We start from the raw sequence: 17,972 nt of genomic DNA, 5'->3' as shown, positions 1-17,972 counted from the left end.
GTGTGGATATATGCATATATGTATGTGTGTAAAATGTACTGTCCTGGATTGGTACATGTGATTTATTCACTAAATGCTGATTACAGAACTAGTTACAGTTTGATTATAATGGTCTATAAGAATGTGAAGTGTGGCATTAGTACCTGGGTGGTTTTAAAAGGTAAAAAAAATCAAAAATTCTTCATGATTAAAATATAAAGATTACTTCATTATATTCAGTAAAAACTCTAAAGTGTCTTATAAATATACTAGTGTTTGTGTATGTTCCATGCAAATTATAGCACTAAAATCAGAATTAGGATTATTTTTTTGTGGGGAGGTAGGGGGAGGGACGCTTTCCTGGTGGCTCAAACAGTGAAGAATCTGACTGCAATACAGGAGACCCAGGTTCTATCCCTGGATTGACCCCCTGGAGAAGGGAATGGCAACCCACTCCAGTATTCTTGCCTGGAGAATTTCATGGACAGAGGAGTTTGGTGGACTATAGTCCATGGGGTTGTAAAGAGTTGGACATGACTGAGTGACTAATACTTTCACTTTCTACTTTTCAGTTAATTTTTTAAGCTTTTCATTAGTTTTCAAGGAAGTAGACCTTGGGAAAACCCCTAGCCCTTATGTAGCCTAAATTCATAGTTGGTTCATTTTAGTTGCATAGTTCATTGAATTTTATTAGTTGTAAACTTATTATCTAGGAGTTATGTTGTAACCTTATCAGTAAGAGTTCTAGGAGAAGAATCAAGGTAACTTCTCTAGCTTTTTCATTTGAAAGATATCTTTGTTAATGAAATAATTTTTCTTAAAGCTAATGAGTAAAAGAGACTGCTGGAGCATTACTGATGTATTTTCACACTTCAGTTTTTAGAAATATGAATACTAATGAGGATTTGCTTTTACACATTAGGGTTTTTTAATAAAGATGAGAATTTTTAGGGCTATCTACTGTTTCCAATGGAAAGAGTACATATATATTTTATAAATCACCTACTCCATAAAAATATTATGCATTTTATATAAATGTAAAAATAATAGTTTTGCAATCTAATTGCATTACCACTTGTGGCTTTCTCCAATTTCACATGTTTTCTTTTATGGACTAAAAGAAGAGACACACAACATGAAGCGAAATCTCTCATGCTTCCTTGATAAAGCAAGTAGTTGGAATCCCAGATACTTTTTCAGGAATTTTTATAGAAATGTGTGAATAGCAAAGAAACATAAAACAAAAATATTGATCTAAAAGGATATAAACTTGAGCTGTGTTCTCTGTTGTAATAAGACTAGCTGAGTGGAATTTACTGATTGTTAAAGATGGTCATTCAGGAGCTGTAAAAGAGCATTTTAACAGAGCATAGATTTTTTAAAGTAATTTATTTTATTTGGAGGATAATTACTTTACAATATTGTGATGGTTTTTGCAGTATATCAACATGAATCTGCCACAAGTGTATCGTGGCCCCCCACCCCCATCCTGAACCCCTCTCCACATCCATCCCTACCCTATTCCTCTGGGATGTCCCAGAGCACTGGCTTTCCTGCCCTGCTTCATGCATCAAACTTGCACTGGTCATCTATTTTACTTATGGTAATGTACATGTTTCAATGCTGTTCTCTCAAATCATCCCACCCTTGCCTTCTCTCACTGAGTCCAAAAGTCTATTCCTTCCATCTGTGTCTCCTTTGCTGCCTTCATGTAGGATCATCAGTAGCATCTTTTTACATTCCATGTATATACTTTAATATACAGTATTTGTCTTTCTCTTTCTGACTTCATTTCTGTATAATTGACTCCAGGTTTATCCACCTCATTAGAACTGACTCAAATGTATTCCTTTTTATAGCTGAATAATATTCCATCATGTATATGTACCATAACTTCCTTATCCATTCATCTTTCAATGGACATCTAGGTTGCTTCCATGTTCTAGCTATTGTAAATAGTGCTGCAGTGAACAATGGGGTACATGTTTCTCTTTCAATTCTGGTTTCTTCAGTGTGTATGCCCAGCAGTGGGATTGCTGGGTCGTATGACAGGTCTATTCCCAGTTTTTTAAGAAATCTCCACACTGTTCTCCATAGAGGCTGTCCCAGTTTGCATTCCCACCAAGAGTGAAAGAGGGTTCCCTTTTCTCCACACCCTCTCCAGCATTTACTGCTTGTAGACTTTTGGATCGCAGCCATTCTGACTGGCGTGAAATGGTACCTCATAGTGGTTTTGATTTGCATTTCTCTGATAATGAGTGATGTTGAGCATCTTTTCATGTGTTCATTAGCCATCTGTATGTCTTCTTAGGAGAAATGTCTTTTTAGGTCTTTTGCCCACTTTGTCATTGGGTTGCTCATTTTTCTGGTATTGAGCTGCATGTGCTGCTTGCATATTCTGGAGATTAATTCTGTCAGTTGTTTCATTTGCTATTATTTTCTCCCATTTTGAGGGTTGTCTTTTCACCTTGCTTATAGTTTTCTTTGTTGTGTAAAAACTTTTAGGTTTACTTAGGTCTCATTTTTTAAATTTCTGTTTTTATTTCCATTACTCTGGGAGGTGGGTCATTGAGGATCTTGCTGTGATTTATATCAGGGGGTGTTCTGCCTATGTTTTCCTCTAGGAGTTTTATGGTTTCTGGTCTTACATTTATGTCATTAATCAATTTTGAGTTTATTTTTGTGTATGGTGTTAGGAAGTGCAGAACATAGATGTTAACCAAGTAAAAGACAACTAGTGTATTGACAAAGAAAAGAAGGGAATGAGGTGGCTTTAGACATGCTATGAGGCTAATGTCTTCAGTGATTCCTCCCTCAAATATCATGATATTAGACCTTTCTATCTGATCTCAGGCATTCTGTTGTAATACTACGATCTCAGAAATGTAAAATTAACTTTAATGTGTCCTATAAAAGAGGCAACAGTGTTACTTCTATTATACTACTATGTAGATTATACATATTCATAGATTAGAATTCATCATTTAAAAAACTTATCTGAGGCAAGATTATCACATGAGGCAGGAGATGTTTTACTTTGAAATGATGCATTTTATTAAGATATTATTGATAAGCACTTTTATATTCAGCAATATACAGTGCATAACCATGCATATTGATGAGTGCTAATTTGTGATGGCAATAAGGACTGAGCTATTAGAATTATCAAAAAGGCCAAGTGTATTTTTACATAAAATAAACTAAAATGCAACAACAGTTATGTTCATCACTTATTCACATTCTAGACTAACCATGTAAAGTATTGTATTCTTAATAGTTGATTTTTATTTTATTTTTTTTCCTTTATTTTTTAACTTTACAGTATTGTATTGGTTTTGCCATATATCAACATGAATCCACCAGAGGTATACATGTGTCCCCCATCCTGAACCCTTGTCCCTCTTCCCTCCCGGTACCATCCCTCTGGGTCATCCCAGTGCACCAGCCCCAAGCATCCAGTATCATGCATCGAACCTGGACTGGTGACTCATTTCATACATGATATTATACATGTTTCAATGCCATTCTCCCAAATCATCCCACCCTCTCCCTCTCCCACAGAGTCCAAAAGACTGTTCTATACATCACTGTCTCTTTTGCTGTCTCGTATACAGGGTTATTATTACCATCTTTCTAAATTCCATATATATGCGTTAGTATACTGTTTTGGTGTTTTTCTTTCTGGCTTACTTCACTCTGTATAATAGGCTCCAGTTTCATCCACCTCATTAGAACTTGATTTTTAAAAATGTTGATATTCTAGCTTGGAAGCAAACAAATCATTTGGAGGACATATTTCACTTCAGTTTTCCTAGTGCGTTGGTTTAGAATGCTAAGATTATAAAGAATTTAAAATACCATGGAGGTGAGTTGAATTTAAGGGAGGATAGTAGACAGGTCACCCAAATAAGCTGCCCTAGGTAAGGGTACACTGAAGTGGATGTAATAGAATCCTTTCATTCTACTTCAAAATTTTGTTTCCCCGAGGACTGTAGATAGTAGTGAATGGAGAATACACTTAGAATAGGCTTTTTGTACCAGAACAAAGGTAAAACAAAAACATATGTTCTTTTTCAACCTAGTAATTTTTTTTTTTTTTTAAAGACAAGAAGCAATATACAATCCTGAAGTTTGCTGCCTTGACAGCTGATAATCAGCAGAAGCTAACAGTCCCAGTGGGGCTCACTTTAATCTTATTCTTTTGATATTGAGCTGCATTTTAAGGCTCCATACAAGATGCTGTTTTAAAGCTTGTATGTATAAAAACAGTCTTGCCTTGAGATTTGTTAGCTGCACGTGTTAAGTGCCATGAGACCAGATGGAAATCTTTGTTTGGGGTATTGCCCTCATGGCACATCAATAAATGGTGACCTTCTGTTGGTGTGTGCCACATGAAAAACTACTTTGTAATCAGTGTGTATTTTTAATATAAGTGTAGATTTTAAATAAAAATGGCCACACTGGAATTTGGTGGCATATATATATATATATATATATATATATATAAAATTGGTAAAAATGTCACAAAAAGAATAAACCTTGATAAGGCATTTACCTTTTTATTCCTGATTTAATCAAAGAAAGGTAGGCAAAAATGCTAGTCTTTTTCAGAAATTTTCCAGTACCATCACTTTCGGAGATCAAATCTAGAAATAAAATCCTTTGGGACATTTCTTAAAAAACTAAATGCTGAATCCTGATTGATAAAGAATAACAACCCTTCCTTTAAGAGACTTACCTAAATTCCAGTTGATATTATCATGTTTTTCTTCTACAATGTGATGACAAGTATATAAAGTAGGTTTTTCAATTACAGTTCCTAAATCCAGTTCACAGTCTCAGAGAGGATATAATTATGCTCATTTCTTTCCCTCTTTTTAATCTGTCTCCTTCTTTTGAGGTAATTAGAACCAAATGACACTTTTTCACTCTCTTGAATAAGCAGATTAAGTGTTCTCAAGAATGGATTATTAAGATTATAGATAAAAGTAACAAGAATAATTTTGGAATATTTTAAAATGACTAACTTCTCATTGAACTTACAGTAATAAATGACTTATAAGAGTGCAAACTATGTGATCTTAGTTATACTGAGTTAACTTGAGTATAAATTTAACATTCCTAACTTTAGTATAAATATAACATTTACATTAAGACAGTTAAGACCAAGACAATAGATATATTATTTTAGTGTTATAAAATTGCTTAATTTTGAATACGCATTACTTAATATGGTATAGTGAGTGAAGTGAAGTCGCTTAGTCGTGTCTGACCTTTGCGACCCTGTGGACTGTAGCCCATCAGGCTTTTCTGTCCATGGGATTCTCCAGGCAAGAATACTGGAGTGGGTTGCCATTTCCTTCTCCAGGGGATCTTCCCGACCCAGGGATCGAACCCAGATCTCCAGCATTGCAGGCAGACACTTTAACCTCTGAGCCACCTATGCTCAAATTATGTGGAAAGGTATGTGACATTTATGGTAACAAATCAGAAGATACATGGTTATACAATAGGATTGCAGTGGGCTGCTTGTAACAGAAATCTGACAGCAATAGATCAATAGCTTTTTCCTATAATAAGAAATTTGAAGATGAGCAGACCAGCACTGGTGCAGCAATGTTATGATATCAAGGACCCTAACCTTGTCTGACTCCTTAGGCTACCATTCTTAGCATGGGACTTTTCCCTCATGGTCACAGGCTGGCTGCTACAGATGTCTTATCTGTGTCTCAGACAGGAGCAAAGGAGTACAAAAGCAAAAAGCACAAACCAGCTAAGTCTTTCCTTTATACCAGGAAAACATCTTTCTGGCAGCTTATTTAGTGGACATTCCCTTGCACCTTTACTGATCCAAGCTCTGTTACTGTTTCATTGCTAGCTGCAGAGGAGTTGAGAACCAGTTGTAGCTGAGCTTTGGGCACCTTAACAAAGCCAGGTTTCTACTGGCAAGGAAAACAAGGAGAACAGATTTTGTGTAGGCAATTTCAAGTTGCGCCAACATGAGCATAGAAGTCAATTGGTAAATGTTACCCCTATCTCATAGCACAAAGCAAATATCCCTCCAGGGATTATTTCAGCTGTTTCTAAAAGGAAGATTATTTCACAATTAAAATAATACTTGTTTAATTGCTTTTTCACATGTTTTTCTAGTATAAATTTTGGCAGAAAAACATAGCATCAGCATTAATTATTTTCATGGTATGCACTAAATTTATTCAGAGCACAATTTAGGAAATTCTGGCCTTAAGTCATAGAAATAATCTATTTTAAATAACAGACATATTCACATTAAGAAAACTCAGAACTTATCTCAAGATTTCTTTAAATCACACCGTCTCTTAGATTAAAAACATTTAATTAAAATTTTAAATATAACTCAGCACCAAGCTTGTGGTATCCTACGTAGGACTACAAATTTTCATTTCCAAATTCCAAATGGTTAAATAGTAACACCCTGTATACTTCCTGGAAATTTTTTCTAAAAACTATTATGTGCACTGTTAATCTGAGTCTTTTTAGTATCTGTTTCATTGTTTTGTCATTGTCCCTGTCTGTCACAAAGTCTCCTTTTACTTTTTCTATAGACGTTAGTCCATTTCCTGAGTGAAATTAATCCTCCTTTCTTGCACTTAATTCTGAATTATTTCATTTTTAAACATAATGCCTATATGAAAATATACAAGCTCATAGTAAAAATTTTAAACATCATGAATATTTATGTTTTATCTAGTACAAGTTCTCTCTCATAAGTAACTGTTAATGCAATTTGTATTCTTGCAGAGTTTTTGAATGCACATAAATAAGAGTTTGAAGTAATATCTCATTGTAGGTTTGATGTACACTTCAATGAGGAGCCTGGTAGACTGTAGTCCATGGGGTCGCGAAGAGTTGGACACGACTGAGCGACTTCATTTTCACTTTTCACTTTCATGCATTGGAGAAGGAAATGGCAACCCACTCCAGTGTTCTTGCCTGGAGAATCCCAGGGACAGGGGGAGCCTGGTGGTCTGCCATCTATGGGGTCGCACAGAGTCGGACACGACTGAAGTGACTTAGGAGTAGCAGTCCATCATGATTAGGGGTGGAACACCTTTTCATTTACCTCTGGCCATCTGTTTGTCTAAGAAAAATGTTCAAATCCTCTGCCCATTATTTAATTGAATTTTTTTTTAATACTGGATTGTATGAATTCTTTGTAGATTTTGGATAATAAACCATTTAAAAACATTTTCCCCATTCAGTAGGTTTCCCTTTTCTTTTGATGATGACCCTCTATGTTGGGCAAAAGCTTTTTAGTTTGATTAGATCATTTTTGATTGCCTTACTATTTTTGTTGCCCTTGCCTGAGGAAGGAAACAGACCCAAAAAAGTATATTTGTTAGACTGTTGTCCAAGAGGGTACTGCCTATGTATTCTTTTAGTGATTCTATGGTTTTAGGTTTTAAAATCAATATTTTTAATCTATTTTAAGATTATTTTATGTATGGTGTGAAAAAAATGTTCTAGTTTCATTCTTTTACTTCTAGCTGTTTAGATTCTCAGCACCACTTTTTGAAGAGACTGTCATTTTTGCCTTCTATATCCTTGCTTTCTTTGTTACAGATTAATTGAAAATATGTGCATGGATTTATTTCTTGGCTCTCTTCCATTCTATTGATCTATGTATCTGTTTTTGTGGCAGTTTCACATTGTTTTGATTATTATAGCTTTGTATTATAGTCTGAAGTCAGGAAGCATTGTATCTCCACCTTTATTCTTTTTAAATATTTCTTTGATTATTCAGAGCATTTTACCATTGCATAAAAATTCTAGTATTATTCTAGTTCTGTGAAAAATGTCATTGTATTTTGATAGAGTTTGCATTAAATCTGTAGTTTGGTTTGGGTTGTATGGACATTTTAATAATATTAATATTCAAATCCATGAACATGGTTTATCTTTCCATTTACTAGAATGTTTAACTTCCTTTATCAGTGTCTTACAGTTTTCAGATTACAGCTCTTTTACCTGTTAGATTTATTCCTAGGTATTTTACTATTTGTGATGCAATTGTAAATAACATTTTAAAAATTTCTCCTTCTGATGGTTCATTATTCATATATAGAAATGCAACAGATTTTGTATATTAATTTTGTATCCTATAATTTTACTGAATTCACTTATTATAATAGATTTTTTTAGGGTTTTCAGTATTTTCTATATTTAGTACCATGCCATTAGTACCATGCCATTTGTACATAATGACAATTTTACTTCTTCCCTTCCAATTTATATGCCTTTTTTTTTTGAATTGTCTGATTATTGTGGCTAGAACTTATAGTACCATGCTAAATATAAGTGGCAAGAGTAGGCATCCTTGTATTGTTTCTGATCTTAGAGGGAAAGCGTTCAGTTTTTCATCACTGACTATGATGTTACCCTTGGGTTTGTCATAAATGGCGTTTATTATGTTGAGGTGTGCTTTCCTCTATAGAAAATTTCTTGAGAATTTTTATCACAAATGGATGTTCAGTTTTGTCAAATGCTTTTGCTGCATCTATTGAGATTATGTGGTTTTTGTTCTATGTTTTGTTAATATGGTATAAAATGTTGCTTGACTTGCAAATGTTGAACCTTCTTTGCATCTCTAGAATGAATCCCTCTTGCATAAGGTATGATCCTTTTAACATATTATAGCACTTGATTTACTAATATTTTGTTAAGGATTTTTGCATGTATGTTCATCACTGATATTGGCATATATTTTCTTTCTTAGTATCTTTGTTTGATTTTGGTAATGATGGAGTGAGTTGTAAGTGTTCCCTTACCTTTAATTTTTTGGAGTAAGTTGAGAATGATGGGTTTTCACTCTTTTATATATTTGGTAGAATTCCTCTGTGCAGCAATCTGGTCCTGTGATTTTACTGTTGGGAGTTTTTTTAACTACTGATTCAGTTTCATTCCTATTGGTAGTCTGTTCAGATTTTTTTTTCTTCCTGAATCAGTCTTGGAAATTATATGTTTCTAGGAATTTACTGATTCTAGATTGTCCAATTTGTTGGTATATAATTGTTAATAGTGTTATCTTATGATTATTTGTATTTCTTTGAAATTGGTTATAATTTCTCTTTTCCCATTTCTAAATTTATTTATTTAAATTTTATTTTTCCCTTGGTAAGTCACACTATGGTTTATCAACTTAAAAAAAATTTTTTTTTAGGAATAACAGCTCTTAGTGTCGCTGATTTTTTTAAACTATTTCTTTGGTCTCTTTTATTTCTGCTTTGATCTTTATTATTTTATTTCTTCTGTTAAGTTTGGGCTTTGTTCTTTTTCTAATTCCTTTAGGTAGAAAGTTGGGTTATTTCAGATTTTCTTTCTTGAGGTAGGCCTGTATCACTATAACTTCACTCTTTAGAACTCTTTTTTACTGTGTTCATAGATTTTGGATAGGTATGCTTCTATTTTCATTTGTCCCCGTTTTTCTTTTAATTTCCTCTTTGATTTCATTGTTAACTCATTAGTTTTTAGAGACATGTTTTTTAGTCATCATGTATTGGTGTATTTTGCAGTTTTCTTCCTTTAATTGATCTCTAGTTTCATATCATTCATATCAGAATATGCTTGATATGAATTCAGTTTTCTTAAATTTGTTGAGATGTGTTTTGTGGCCTAGCATATGATCTATTCTGGAGAATGTTCTATGTATACTTGAAAAGAATGTGTATTCTCCTGCTTTTGGATGGAATGTTTTATATATATGTATATGTGTGTGTGCGTATGTGTGTGTGTATATATATATATATATATATTCATCTGTGCTAATGTGTCATTTAAGGCCACTGGTTCCTTATTGATTTTCTGTCTTGATGATCTATACATTGATATAAGTGGGGTATTAGTCCCTTACTTTTATTTCATTGTTGTCTATTTCTCCCATAATATCTATTAATAGTTGCTTTATATATTTAGGTACTCCTTTATTAGGTCTATATATGTTTACAAATGTTACATCCTTTCTTTGGATCACTTTATCATTATATAATACTCTTTATCTTTTGTTGTAGACTTTGTTTTAAAGTCTGTTTTGTCTGATATAAGTATTTTTACCCCAGCTTTATTTTTATTTGCACTTGTATGCAATACCCTTTTTTATACTCTCATTTTTAGTCTCTGTGTTTTTTAACTCTGATTCTCTCTCTCATAGGCAGCATATAGATAGCTATGTCTTTTGACTGGAGCACTCAGTTCATTTACATTTTTATTGGGCTACAGTAGTTTTACAATGTTGTGTTAGTTTCTGTTGTACAATGAAGTGAAACAGCTACACACACACACACACACACACACACCCACCCACCCACCCACCCACCCCTCTTCCTTGTGTAACTTCCTCCCATTCCCCTCTGCACCCAGTCCCATCCCTCTAGGTCATCACAGAGCACTGATCTGAACTTCCAAGTTCCCACTGGGTGTCCATTTTACACACAGCAGTGCACATACATCAGTCCTAATCTCCCAGTTCATCTCCTCACCCTGTGCCCGCATGTCCTCTATGTCTACATCTCTAATTCTGCCCTGCAAATAGCTCCATCTGTCACATTCTAATTTCCACATATATACATTAATGTGTGATATTTGTTTTTATATTTCTGACATTTCAATTTGTAATTGATAATTGATACACACTTACTGCAATTTTGTTCCTTATTTTCTGGTTGTTTTTGTAATTCTTTTTTTCTAGTCTCTTACTTTTCAGTTTGATTTTCTTTTGTGTTATTTTTGGGTCCTTTCTCCTTGTTTTTTAGGGGAATCTATTGCAGAATTTAGTTTGTGATTCATATACATCATGAGCTTTATATGCATTAACCTATATATCTATAGCTAATATGTATATATCTATATGGTTATTTTAAATTGATAGCTATCTAAGTTGAAACACAATCTAATAGGTCTACATTTTATGCTTCCCTCTAAAATTTTAGGTTTTTAATGTCATATTTTACACCTTTATATATGTATTTCAACTGTTTATTGTAGATGATTATATGGTTTTTGTCTTTTACTCTGTGTATTAGCTTTTTTAAGTTTTGATCTACTGACTTTACTATCAGTTCAGTTCAGTTCAGTTGCCAGTCTTGTCTGACTCTTTGCAACGCCAAGAATTGCAGCATGCCAGGCCTCCCTGTATATCACCAACTCCTGGAGTTCACTCAAACTTATGTCCATAGAGTCAGTGATGCCATCCAGCCATCTCATCCTCCGTTGTCCCCTTCTCCTCCTGCCCCCAATCCCTCCCAGAATCAGAGTCATTTCCAATGAGTCAACTCTTTGCATCAGGTGGCCAAAGTATTGGAGTTTCAGCTTTAGCATCAGTCCTTCCAAAGAACACCCAGGACTGATCTCCTTTAGAATGGACTGGTTGGATCTCCTTGCAGTCCAAGGGACTCTCAAGAGTCTTATCCAGCACCACAGTTCAAAAGCATCAATTCTTCAGCACTCAGCTTTCTTCACAGTCCAACTCTCACATCCATACATGACCACTGGAAAAACCATAGCCTTGACTAGATGGACCTTTGTAGGCACAGAAATGTCTCTGCTTTTGAATATGCTATCTAGGTTGGTCATAACTTTCCTTCCAAGGAATAAGCATCTTTTAATTTCATGGCTGCAATCACCATCTGCAGTGATTATGGAGCCCCAAAAAATAAAGTCTGAGAGTGTTTCCACTGTTTCCCCATCTATTTCCCATGAAGTGATGGGACCGGATGCCATGATATTCGTTTTCTGAATGTTGAGCTTTAAGCCAACTTTTTCACTCTCCTCTTTCACTTTCATCAAGAAGAGTTTTGGTTCCTCTTCACTTTCTGCCTTAAGGGTGGTGTCATCTGCATATCTGACGTTTTTGATATTTCTCCTGGCAATCTTGATTCCAGCTTGTGCTTCTTCCAGCCCAGCATTTCTCATGATGTACTCTGCATAGAAGTTAAATAAGCAGGGTGACAGTATACAGCCTTGACGTACTCCTTTTCCTATTTGGAACCAGTCTGTTGTTCTATGTCCAGTTCTAACTGTTGCTTCCTGACCTGCATACGAATTTCTCAAGAGGCAGATCAGGTGGTCTGGTATTCCCATCTCTCAGAATTTCCCACAGTTTATATGATCCACACAGTCAAAGGCTTTGGCATAGTCAATAAAGCAGAAATAGATGCTTTTTTGGAACTCTCTTGGTCTTTTGATGATCCAGCAGATGTTGGCAATTTGATCTCTGGTTCCTCTGCCTTTTCTAAAACTAGCTTGAACATCAGGAAGTTCACAGTTCACGTATTGCTGAAGCCTGGCTTGGAGAATTTTGAGCATTACTTTACTTGCATGTGAGATGAGTGCAATTGTGCGGTAGTTTGAGCATTCTTTGGCATTGCCTTTCTTTGGGATTGGAAGGAAAACTGACCTTTTCCAGTCCTGTGGCCACTGCTGAGTTTTCCAAATTTGCTGGCATATTGAGTGCAACACTTTCACAGCATCATCTTTCAAGATTTGAAATAGCTCCACTGGAATTCCATCACCTCCACTAGCTTTGTTCTTAGTGATGCTTTCTAAGGCCCACTTGATTTCACATTCCAGGATGTCTGGCTCTAGGTGAGTGATCCATAGTGATTATCTTGGTTGTGAAGATCTTTTTTGTACAGTTCTATTGTGTATTCTTGCCACCTCTTAATATCTTCTGCTTCTGTTAGGTCCATACCATTTCTGTCCTTCATCAAGCCCATCTTTGCATGAAATGTTCCCTTGGTATATCTAATTTTCTTGAAGGTATCTCTAATTTTCTCTAGTCTTTCTCATTCTGTTATTTTCCTATGTTTCTCCACTGGAGAGGGGAATGGCAAACCACTTCAGTATTCTTGCCTTGAGAACCCCATGAACAGTATGAAAAGGCAAAATGATAGGATACTGAAAGGGGAACTCCCCAGGTCAGTAAGTGCCCTATATGATACTGGAGATCAGTGGAGAAATAACTCCAGAGAGAATGAAGGGATGGAGCCAAAGCAAAAACAATACCCAGTTGTGGATGTGACTGGTGATACAAGCAAGGTCCGATGCCGTAAAGAGCAATATTGCATAGGAACCTGGAATGCCAGGTCCATGAATCAAGGCAAATTGGAAGTGATCAAACAGGAGATGGCAAGAGTGAATGTCAACATTCTAGGAATTGGCGAACTGAAATGGACTGGAATGGGTGAATTTAACTCAGATGACCATTATATCTACTACTGTGGGCAGTAATCCCTTAGGAGAAATGAAGTAGCCATCATGGTCAACAAAAGATTCTGAAATGCAGTACTTGGATGCAATCTCAAAACCGAATGATCTCTGTTCGTTTCCAAGGCAAACCATTCAATATCACAGTAATCCAAGCCTGTGCCCCAACCAGTAACGCTGAAGAAGCTGAAGTTGAGTGGTTCTATGAAGACCTACAAGACCTTTTAGAACTAACACCCAAAAAATATGTGCTTTTCATTATAGGGGACTGGAATGCAAAAGTAGGAAGTCAAGAAACACCTTGACTTAACAGGCAAATTATGCCTTGGTGTATGGAATGAAGCAGGACAAAGGCTAATAGAGTTTTGCCAAGAGAATGCACTGGTCATAGCAAACACCCTCCTCCAACAACACAAGAGAAGACTCTACACATGGACGTCACCAGATGGTCAACACTGTAATCAGATTGTTTATATTCTTTTCAGCCAAAGATGGAGAAGCTCTATACAGCCAGCAAAAACAAGACCAGGAGCTCAGATCATGAACTCCTTATTGCCAAACTCAGACTGAAATTGAAGAAAGTAGGGAAAACCACTAGACCATTCAGGTATGACCTAAATCAAATCCCTTATGACTATACAGTGGAAGTGAAAAATAGATTTAAGGGACTAGATCTGATAGAGTGCCTGATGAACTATGGACGGAGGTTTGTGACATTGTACAGGAGACAGGTACCAAGACCATCCCCATGGAAAATAAATGCAAAAAAGCAAAATGCCTGTCTGGGGAGGCCTTACAAATAGCTGTGAAAAGAAGGGAAGTGAAAAGGAAAGATATAAGCATCTGAATGCAGAGTTCCAAAGAATAGCAAGGAGAGATAAGAAAGCCTTCCTCAGAGATCAATGCAAAGAAATAGAGGAAAACAAAAGAATTGGAAAGACTTTACTATATAATTACTGTTTTTTCTTCATTTATTTTCCGTCTTTCTGTTTATGGTTCTTTCTTTTTTGCTTAAAGAACATACTTTAGTATTCCTTGTAAGACTGTTTCAGTGATGATGAACTCTTAGTTTTTGCTTGTCTGAGAATTCTACCTCAATGGGTAGAGTATCCTTAGTTGTATGATTTTTTCTTTCAGCTCTTTTAAAATATCATAGCTTGTTATTTGGTCCTGCAAAGTTTCTGCTGAAAAAAATCAGCTAATAGTCTTATGGGCATTCACTTTTCTGTGATTTTTTATTTTCTTGCTGCCTTTAAAATTATCTTTAATGTTTGCCATTGTAATTATGTGTCTTGGTGTGGGTCTCTTTGGGTTCATCCTGTTTGGGACTCTGATTTCTGGCCCTGGATACCTATTTCCTTTCTCAGGTTAAGGAAGTTTTCGGTCATGATTTTATCTAATACATTTTCTTTTCTTTTTTTTTTTTGCATTTCTATATATGTATAGATTTATTTTGATATTCTTTGTTCTATTTAGTCAATGTGTCTTGATTTACAAAGCTTCATAAAAAGTCTTAATTTCTGGTAAAGCAAGCTTTTTTCTCTCAGAATTGTCATTTTTGGTCATACTCTTCCATATACATTTTAAAAATCAGACATTATATGTTTCAAGAAAACCACTAGCAACACTTTTATTGTCAACACACTGAATATATAAATTATTGTGGTGGGAATTAACAATAGTATTTTATTATCAAAGCTATGCAATTAAATTAGTTCTTAACAGCCCTGAAGTGGGTAAATGTTGGTGAAATACTAGACAATCTTTAAAATTTATTAAGACTTGCTTTTATGGACTGGTCTTTCCTCATTGTAGGAAATGAGTTCTATAACTATTCATTAGATACAGCTCATTCCTATGCTATTTAAATTTTCTATATTTTGCTAATATTTTTCTTTTTTTTTAATTTTATTTTATTTTTAAACTTTACATAATTGTTATCTAATACATTTTCTGTCTCTTTCCTCTCTCTTCTCCTTCTAGGACACCTATAATGCAAATGTTAGTGTGTTCAGTGTTGTCTCGGAGGGCTCTCAAACTAGCCTCATAAAATTGTTTCTCTTATTGTTGTTGTAATCCTGTGATTTCCACTGTTCTCTCCTCCAGGTTGTATATGTGTTCTTTTGTATCACCTTATATGCTGTTAATTATAGTGTGTTTTTTATTTCCATTACTGTATTTTGCAGCCCAAATTGGTTTCTTTTTATATTTTCTGATTATTTGTTCTCTCTGTGTTTCTTTGTTCTCCCAATGAGCATGAATATTTATATATATATTTCATTGAACTCATTATTAAGTCTGTGTCTTTTGATTGGAGCATTTAATCCATTTATATTTAAAGTAATTATGAATATATATGTTCCTATTGCCATTTTCTTAATTGTTTGGGGTGGATTTTGTAGATTTTTTTCTTCTCTTGTATTTTTTGACTATATAAGACCCTTTAACATTTGTTGTAAAGCTGGTTTGCTGGTACTGAATTCTCTTAACTTTTGCTTATCTGAAATGCTTTTTATTTCTCCATCAATTTTGAATGAGATCCTTGCTGGGTACAGTAATCTTGGTTGTATATTTTTCCCTTTCAGTACTTTAAATATGTCCTGCCATTCCCTTCTGGCCTGTAGAGTTTCTGCTGAAAGATCAGCTGTTACACACATGGGGTTTTCCTTATATGTTACTTGGTGCTTCTCCCTTGTTGCTTTTAATATTCTTTCTTTGTGTTTAATCTTTGTTAGTTTGATTAGTATGTGTCTTGGCCTGTTTCTCCATAGGTTTATCCTGTATGGGACTCTTTGTGCCTCTTGGACTTGATTGACTATTTCCTTCTCCATGTTGGGGAAATTTTCAAGTTTAATCTCTTGAAAAAATTTCTTATACACATTATTTTTCTCTTCTTCTGGGATCCCTATAATTCAGATGTCGATGTGTTTCATATTGTCCCAGAGGTCTCTGAGACTATATTCAGTTCTTTTCATTCTTTTTACTTTATTCTGCTCCTCAGGAGTTATTTCCACCATTTTATCTTCTAGCTCACTGATCCGTCCTTCTGCTTCCGATAGTCTGCTATTGTTACCTTCTAGAGTATTTTTAATTTCAGTAATTGTGCTGTTTGTCTCTGTATGCTTATTCTTTAATTCTTTTAAGTCTTTGCTAATTGATTTTTGCATTTTCTCCATTTTGTTTTCAAGGTTTATTATTATTATTATTATCTTTACCATCATTATTCTGAATTCTTTTTCCGGTAGTTTCCCTATTTCCTCTTCATTTATTTGGACTTCTTTGTTTATAGTTTATTCCTTCATTTGTGTAGTATTTTTCTGCTTTTTCATTATTATTATTATTATTATTTTTAACTTTGTTTGAGGTCTCCTTTTCCCAGCCTTCGAGGTTGAAGTCTTTCTTCCTTTTGGTTTCTGCTCTCCTAAGCTTGGTCCAGTAGCATTTGTAAGCTTCCTATAGGGTGAGATTTGTGCTGAGTTTTTGTTTGTTTGTTTGTTTTTCCTCTGATGGTCAAGACAGTGAGGTGGTAGTCCTGTCTGCTGATGACTGGGTTTGTATTTCTGTTTGTTATTTAGATGAGGCATCCTGTACAGGGTACGATGGTGGTTGGGTGATGCCTGGTCTTGTATTCAGGTGGTTTCCTTAGTGTGAGTTCTCACTATTTAAGACTCCTTAGAGTTAGTTATCTGGTAGTCTAGGGTTTCAGAGTCAGTGCTCCCACTCCCTAGGCTCAAGGCTTGATCTCTGGTCAGGAATGAAGATTCCACAAGTGGTTTATTATGGCATTGCTGCTGCTGCTGCTGCTAAGTCGCTTCAGTCATGTTTGACTCTGTGCGACCCCATAGATGGCAGCCCACCAGGCTCCCCCATCCCTGGGGTTCTCCAGGCAAGAACACTGGAGTGGGTTGCCATTTCCTTCTCCAAATGGCATTAAGTTCAGATTAAAACAAATACCCAAAAATGAGAAACCAAAGATGGACCCCAGACAAATGACAGTTATAAAATGAGGCAAATAATAATTAAAATAATGGAATATACACGTAAACATATACACCCATAAGCAAAATCAAAACAGTTCAACAAAAATAAAGTACAATAGATTGACCCGGTGAACAAAGGAAACCAAAAATTCTATCTGCCAGAAAAAAACTAAGTAAAGCACAAACTGAAAACAAAACTAAAGCAAGGTGCCAACAGGGGAATAAAGCAATGAAAATAGAACTAACAAATATGTTGAGAGGAAAGGAAAGAAAGAAAAGAAAGGAAGGATAGATATGCAAAGTTAAACAGAGGTAGATAAAGATTTATATACATTAAAGGTTAACTGCAAGGGGAAAAAAACAGTAGGAAAAGCAAACAAAGGAATAAATATAGAAAAAATAATAATAGGTTTAAAAATTAAATTTAAAGAGAGAGAGAGAAAAAAAGAAAATTCCCCGGAACTGCAAAACCCTAACCCTAACCCAAACCCAACACAGAGGCAGTGGTTTATAACAACAATAAAAAATGTGACTTAATGATTAAAAAAAGAGAAAAAAAAGAAGCTCAAAAGCTTAATTAGATTTCATAGTGTCAATAAAATCGACAACTACAAGTTGAGGACAGAGGGAAAAAAATCCAAAAGAATCTACAGAAGGAGACAAAACATAAGAATAATAAATGTTTTTCTTGAGTCACTGCTGTCAGAATCCTTTCCCTTGCTGGGAGTGACAGTCTGCCTCGCCTCCCTAGGATGCCCTTCAGCACTGTGCTTA

The sequence above is a fragment of the Bos javanicus genome, chromosome 21 (genome assembly GCF_032452875.1).
Source record: "Bos javanicus breed banteng chromosome 21, ARS-OSU_banteng_1.0, whole genome shotgun sequence".
Lineage (NCBI taxonomy): Eukaryota > Metazoa > Chordata > Mammalia > Artiodactyla > Bovidae > Bos > Bos javanicus.
The sequence above is the reverse complement of the archived record's forward strand: the minus strand, read 5'-3'. Positions refer to the sequence as shown.